At 38.5% G+C, this 6,440-nt stretch overlaps 1 pseudogene; it reads right to left on the bottom strand.

The window, feature by feature from the left end:
- LOC141829882 (uncharacterized) overlaps positions 1 to 543 on the bottom strand; it is a 14,114-nt pseudogene extending 13,571 nt beyond the window's left edge.
- Positions 544 to 6,440: the final 5,897 nt, after the last annotated feature.

Below are 6,440 nucleotides of genomic sequence, written 5' to 3'. Positions count from 1 at the left end.
CGCGCTTCGTATACATTTAAAAATCATTAAAAAATAGAATTGTGTAGAGAAAAGATAACAAAATAAAATAGAAAATAAGCATATACAAATACTTTTATTTTACTTGGTTCACATCCTTTAGCTGCTACTCCAAGGCCTGCGGTTGTTGATCGCTTTCGATGGACAATCCACTAGTAACCTTTTCCCAAAAGAGAAGGTTTATTTCTTTTACAATGATGGGGATATGTAACAATCTTACCGTCCCTTAGAATAATTAAGTGTGAAAAGAAATGAGTAATAGAAAATGACACAACAAGCTTTCGTTACCAAACGCTAGGGTCAGTTGAGCTCGTAGTAGTGTCACGGCGTAGTTGCATCATTGAAGCTTGAGCATAATAGGGTCTTGAAGTCACAACTTGGCGTGAATTGGAAGTAGAGAAATGTTGGAATTGTTAATCTTGGCTGCTGCTCGAGAGCCTCTTTTATTGATCATTCCAAGTGCTTAGACCAGCCCTGAACCCCAGCACGACTAATCTGATCCACCTCCATCGATGAGTTAGCCATCCCTGGGTGCCTGGACCCCTTCTGGGCACCTGGACCACTAACTAGCTACAACTAGGTGAAGCTCTATTCACATTAACTTTTTATCCCTTCCCAAGGGCTTGGATCCCTCCTAAGCGTATGGAATCTGACGTGTATAGCCCAACCAAGGGTTGCCAATTCAATCAAACATGAGGTTGGATTTCAAGCTATCAGGGTGGCTGGATTCACTCGGGGCACTTGGATCTCTCTGTTTCCAACTAGATCCCATTTGTTGCTTCCTACATCACAGTGTTAGCACAAATATACAAATAGTATGAATGGCAGCTTTCCAGCTGTTCGATCTCAACTTTCGATCTCTTGTGAAAACCTCAAGTTAGACTAACGCCTACTACTCTCTTTCCGAGAGTGCATCCTGACTACTCCACTCGGGAGAGTTTATCTGGTGCCAAACCTTGATCCACCAAACCTATTTGGACTTTTACTCAACTCGATCTTGACCCTCAGGACTTTCTGATAGACCTTCAACCTTTGACCCCGTCTGGACTTTTGTTTGGTGTACTCGACCCCCAAGGCTTCTTGTTTGATATCCTCGACCCCAAAACTTTTCTACCCGATGTCCTCGATCTGTCAAGACTTCTGCCTAGTCCCTCCGCCTAAGACTTCCTTGCCTAATCTCAACTAGGACTTCCTTGTTGTGCTACTTGCGCATTCAGATCAGCTCATCAGTCCACAAATAAGGCATAACCTTAAACCTTTGCCAACATCAAAACATAGGTTTGATTTTGGTGCATCCTGTACCAACAATCTCTCCCTTTTTGATGTTTGGAAATCTATTTAAAGTTAAAGTTTAAATTTTCATGGAAAAATGTTTAACTCATTAGAAGTAAAGTCTTTCATAGAAAATGTTTAACTCATTAAAAGTAAAATGTTATTTTCAAATATCCCCCCGAGTTTAAACTTATCTCCCCTTAAGTTCAACCATTTTCAAATATTTAAACCTCCTTATTTTTCTCCCCCTTTGACACACATCAAAAAAATGGGGGATATCAAAACATTTACACTATTTTTCAAAGCTTAATGAGATTTTTAAAAAATTGTGAAGTCTTTACAAGTTTTATAAGACAAAAGTACTTAAAATTCTTTGAAGTTTTGAAACATAATTTCAAAAATTATTTTTAAGTCACTTAGAAAAATTTTAGTTAAAACAATTTGTTAAACTTTTTAAAAGCATTGGTGAGGATAATTTTCAAAAACGCTAAGTAACCATGTCAAGGTTCAACTATATTTTGAATAAGTAAGGATTTTAGTGATTGAAGGAACTTGAATAAGTAAAAATAAATAACTAAGTTCTAGAGTCCAAGCATGCATCATGGGAAACTGAAAAAAATGACTAACTTTTGAAAATGAATCATCTATTAAATTGTCCTTATTAATATGCCTAACTTTTGTTACTAGTTGACTATCAGAAGATAGTAATTTTTACTAAATTAGTCAAGTTAAGTGTAAAATACCGAAACCAAAAAGGGGTTAATTGTAATTAAATAATAATAATAATAAGGAATAAATAAAACAAAAGGGATGAAAAGGTTCGTCTCGTGAAGATGAATCCAACGAAACTGATTTGAGTCAAATCGGAGGTCGTTTGGTTAGTAAACCAAGCGAACCAAGATTGAACCCGGTTTGCTACAATAACCGATTCAGTCGTATAATAAATCCTTAGTTTTTAAGTTGGTTTAGCCCAGTAAACCTAGTTTAAATGGCGCCGATTAGGGTTAAATCGATTTAGGTTACTATTTATTCCTCTTTAAAACTAAAACTCGCGATTTCCCTATTTTCTTCCTCCGCGCGGCACCCTCCTCTGCCCGACGCGCGCCTCCACCTTGCCTCCTTTCCTCCTCTTCCTCCTCGTTGCCGCCGCCGCCCCCTTCTCCTCTTCTTCCCTTCTTCGCCTACTGCCCTGTCGCCGCCCGAAGTTGCTGTGCCCATCGCCGCCAGACGCCGCCGCGCCCTTCGCCATTGCCTCCTTCCCTTCTTCGCTTGCTGCCTACCGCCGGCCGATCGAGTCCTCACTGCCGCCGCCTCCCTTGCCCTGCTCAGCGACGCCCGACGCAGCCACCACCTTCCTCCCGCGAGCCTCTACCGCCGCCGCTTACCCTGCTCAGCGACGCTCGCCGCCGCCGCCTCCCTCACACGAGCCTTTGCCGCTGCCACTTGCTTTGTCGTCGTTGTCCACCGCCTTCTTCCTCAAGCTGCCCGAGCAACTTCTTCGTGGTCCGCCGCCGTTAAGCTAAGGTTTCTGAATTAGGTAAATTTCCTTAAATGTGAGTGTAGAGATCAAGATTTGTTGATATTGGGTTAGATTTTGTGAATAGCTTGAATCCCTTTAGATTTGTAGATTGATTTGTCTTCCACAGCTCATGGGTGTGAGTTGTTCTTGTTCGGCAACCAAGCTCGGTTTTAGGGCTTGATTGGGCATAGATCTGAGGTAAGTCTTTAAAACCAATGAATTGTTGGGTTTATGCGTTGTTGTTAGGGATCGGTGTGATGTTATCCGGTTAAGTTCTGATTAGAGATGTTTTATCAATCTGTTCATGAAAAATAGGTTGGATTATGTTATGAATCTTGCTATGTAATCAATGGTATTTTTGAAAGAAAAATTTAAGTTGATGTTGGAAATTAACAAAAGTTTATTGATGTATTAGGACCCATACTGGGATGATTAGTTGATCATGCTTATTAGTAATCGGTTGAAGATGGATTAGTTGATAAATAATTAAGACCACGTAGGTTAGTGTGATTAATTAAGGATGTTAAAGTTGGCTTAATGGTTGTCGAATTAGTTAGGATTATTAGATTAGGTTAGATGTATTTAGTGTGTATTGTCGTTTGTTTTATTTCAGGACCTTAATCTTTATTGGTCCTATTATACGGAGTGAGCTTATTTTTCTGGAGTCTTAGCGTCGACGATCATCTGATCAGGTGGGTACTCCTGTGCTTGGTCAACACAGGTTCTCCTTTCGTAGTGCATGATTACTTTATCACTATTCTTATCATAGTCGTTGCTTGATTCATGGTTTGATACTTATCCTTGACCTTAATATGATCTCTTGTATGTTGCTTTTATCTATCTTGTCGATATTCTTGTTACTGATGATGCTTATCTTGTTGATACCTTGTGATACTTGTTGCTTGCTACTTGCTAGTTGACCCTTGATATGATCTAATAACTATCTTGTTGCTCTTGCTGTTAATCTAGTTGACCTTTGATGACCTAGTTGACCTTTGACATGATCTAATGCTATTCTGTTGCTACTTCTGTTGACCTTGCGATGCTCTGATTCCTATCATGTTGATACCTTTGCTAATCATGTCAGTTACTCTGTTGATACTAGTGAGATGTTGATTGACACACGTTATCTGACCCTGATTTATTTATCCACTGTTAGACCAGTATTACTACTGTATTCTCGACATATGTTGACCTTCATAAATTCCTGTTGAGCATGCTAATTAATTAGCTATTACATGTTGGGATGATCAGCATGCATCCATAGTAGTTGTAGGTGTTGTTTGTTGATGGATCTTACCTGCACCGCGTTGTGGTGCCACATAGGTAAGAGGTTGCACTACAGTTGGGTGCGACCAGGACTGGCTACATTGCCCTCCTGCCACAGTGCCCCTCCCCACTTATCTTTAGTGGCCAGTTGTCGAAGCTGTGCAGTATGTCATGTCTTGCCCCCATTTCACTGAGCTCTGGGAGAGTGACTGGGACGACGAGTGCGGACAATGACGGATATTTTGATTGTGTTGATTGATGCATATTACATGCATTGTTGGTAGGATTATTACATAGCTTACTTTATTCATATGCATGTTAATTGTTGCATTGATTTGCCATGATTGTTGCACTTGTATGACATTACATACATGCTTACATGTACCTGATTTCTTTACCTGTTGCACGGTTTGATCTTTTCCTATCATCCCCGTTGATATACCATACTTGATTAGTTGATACCTCTGATATTATATTGATACCTGCTACCATGTATATCTTGTTTCTTCTATACATGATTATCCTGGTTATTATGTCCTTGTTATCCTTTCTGATATCTCTACATGCACTATTTTCTGTACCCATTGAGCATCTAATGCTCACTACCCAGATCCTGGAGATTGTTTTGTTTCCTCCCCAGGTAACAGATAGGTACTTGGAATTTGGAGTTTGGGTCGGCTGCTGCTATCTCACTTCGGAAGGTTTCCTGCTAGTTGCATGTGGTCTGTCGTTGTCTCTAGTTATATTTACTATTTTGTGGACATTTAGTTATGGTTTGGATTTGTTATGATTGTAGTTATGTCGGATTGTATACCTGTTATCGGCATTCGTTACGTTTGGATTTTCGATGATTTTGTTTATGGACTTTGCATATTCTAGTTATGGTGCATGTGATAGTGTTATGTGGCCGTGTAGGCCTTATTTTATAGTTGTCTGTGGTTGTGTGTATTGATTGGATGAGTAGTCCTATTCCAGCCGCCTGTGGCTGAGTATATTTGTATGTGTTCAGGGAAATTGTCACGGTTACTGGGGAGATGCTGTCGAAATTTTTCGGACGGCCTTCTCGGGACGTGACAGATACCATATGACAATCTATTAGTATCACTCAATCAATTTGAAACTCTACTATATGCGACTTCAAAATCATCAATCAATTGATGATAAGTGTCAATCGATTGGTGTCAACCAATCGATCTTGCTAATCAATCACAGACTCTTATGTATTCGACATCTAACTTATCAATCGATTGTTGATTCTTAGCAATCAATTAGTGATTACCAATAGATCATTGAAATTGATTACTAGAATCAATCAAATCAGATAACCGATTAAAATTGATAAGCTATCCAAATTTTTCAATCAACGGTGGATGAGTGCTCAAACTTGTTCAAGAACAAACAGATTATGACATCAGATAACCATAAGATCCAATAGTGGTGTCAAAACACTTTTGCACGCATTGTATAGCGTAAAAACAACCCCAACGAGGTCCAATGATACACCACCATATTTGTTGCATTTACATTATTGCCAACACAGTAACGTGAAGACAACAATAAAACCAATACAACTCTAATCTACTCTCTGATGAAATATCCCAATAATAGATTGATAACTGGACGCCGTCCCTCGACCGCTTAGTGGCGGTCGTTTAGGAGAGAAGTGGTCGGATAGGAAGCGAATTGATAAGAAAATCAAAACATAAGCGAATCGTTCAAATCCAACTTAATCCCAATCGTTGAAATACTGTGAAATAAAAATTTGACACTAATATCAATTGAATGAACTCGTAAATCCGCCGCATAGATTTTATAAACTGAATAAGAATTCAAATAATTCGACATATAAGAATAAGGGTTTAGTTTCAATGATTAACATAGTAAAATATATTAATATATAAAATCAACAATAAAGAATTTGATTGGAGAGTCATTGTCCTTATCCTGTAATGTCAACTACTTGATCCATGTGGAAGAAGATGAAGCGGAAGCAAAAAAGATGATCTTATAAGAGAATTAAGGTGATGATGCTATAAAATCTTTCGCCAATAAAAATGAAAATAAGATATCAATTAAAAATCATAAACTCTCATGAACCAAACTCTATATATAGAAATATGATCCGTTATTAGCTTATAGATAATAACGAAATGGACTAACGAGTTCTACATATTTAATCGATATCCGATAAACGTTAGTTAGATCACTTAAATGAGTTCAGTTCGTATTTACATATATAAATTATAATTAAGTCCACCTTAAGAGATTAAATCGAACAATGATGTGTGACCTTTTGGGCTGAGCCCAAAAATAAAATCATGAGAGTTTAGGTCCAAAGTGGGCAATATCATATTAGAGATAT

Source organism: Curcuma longa, chromosome 5 (genome assembly GCF_044706935.1).
Source record: "Curcuma longa cultivar G26 ecotype Majalengka, Jawa Barat chromosome 5, ITB_CL_G26_1.1, whole genome shotgun sequence".
Lineage (NCBI taxonomy): Eukaryota > Viridiplantae > Streptophyta > Magnoliopsida > Zingiberales > Zingiberaceae > Curcuma > Curcuma longa.
Note: the sequence above shows the minus strand (reverse complement) of the source record. Positions and strands in the feature narration are given on the sequence as shown.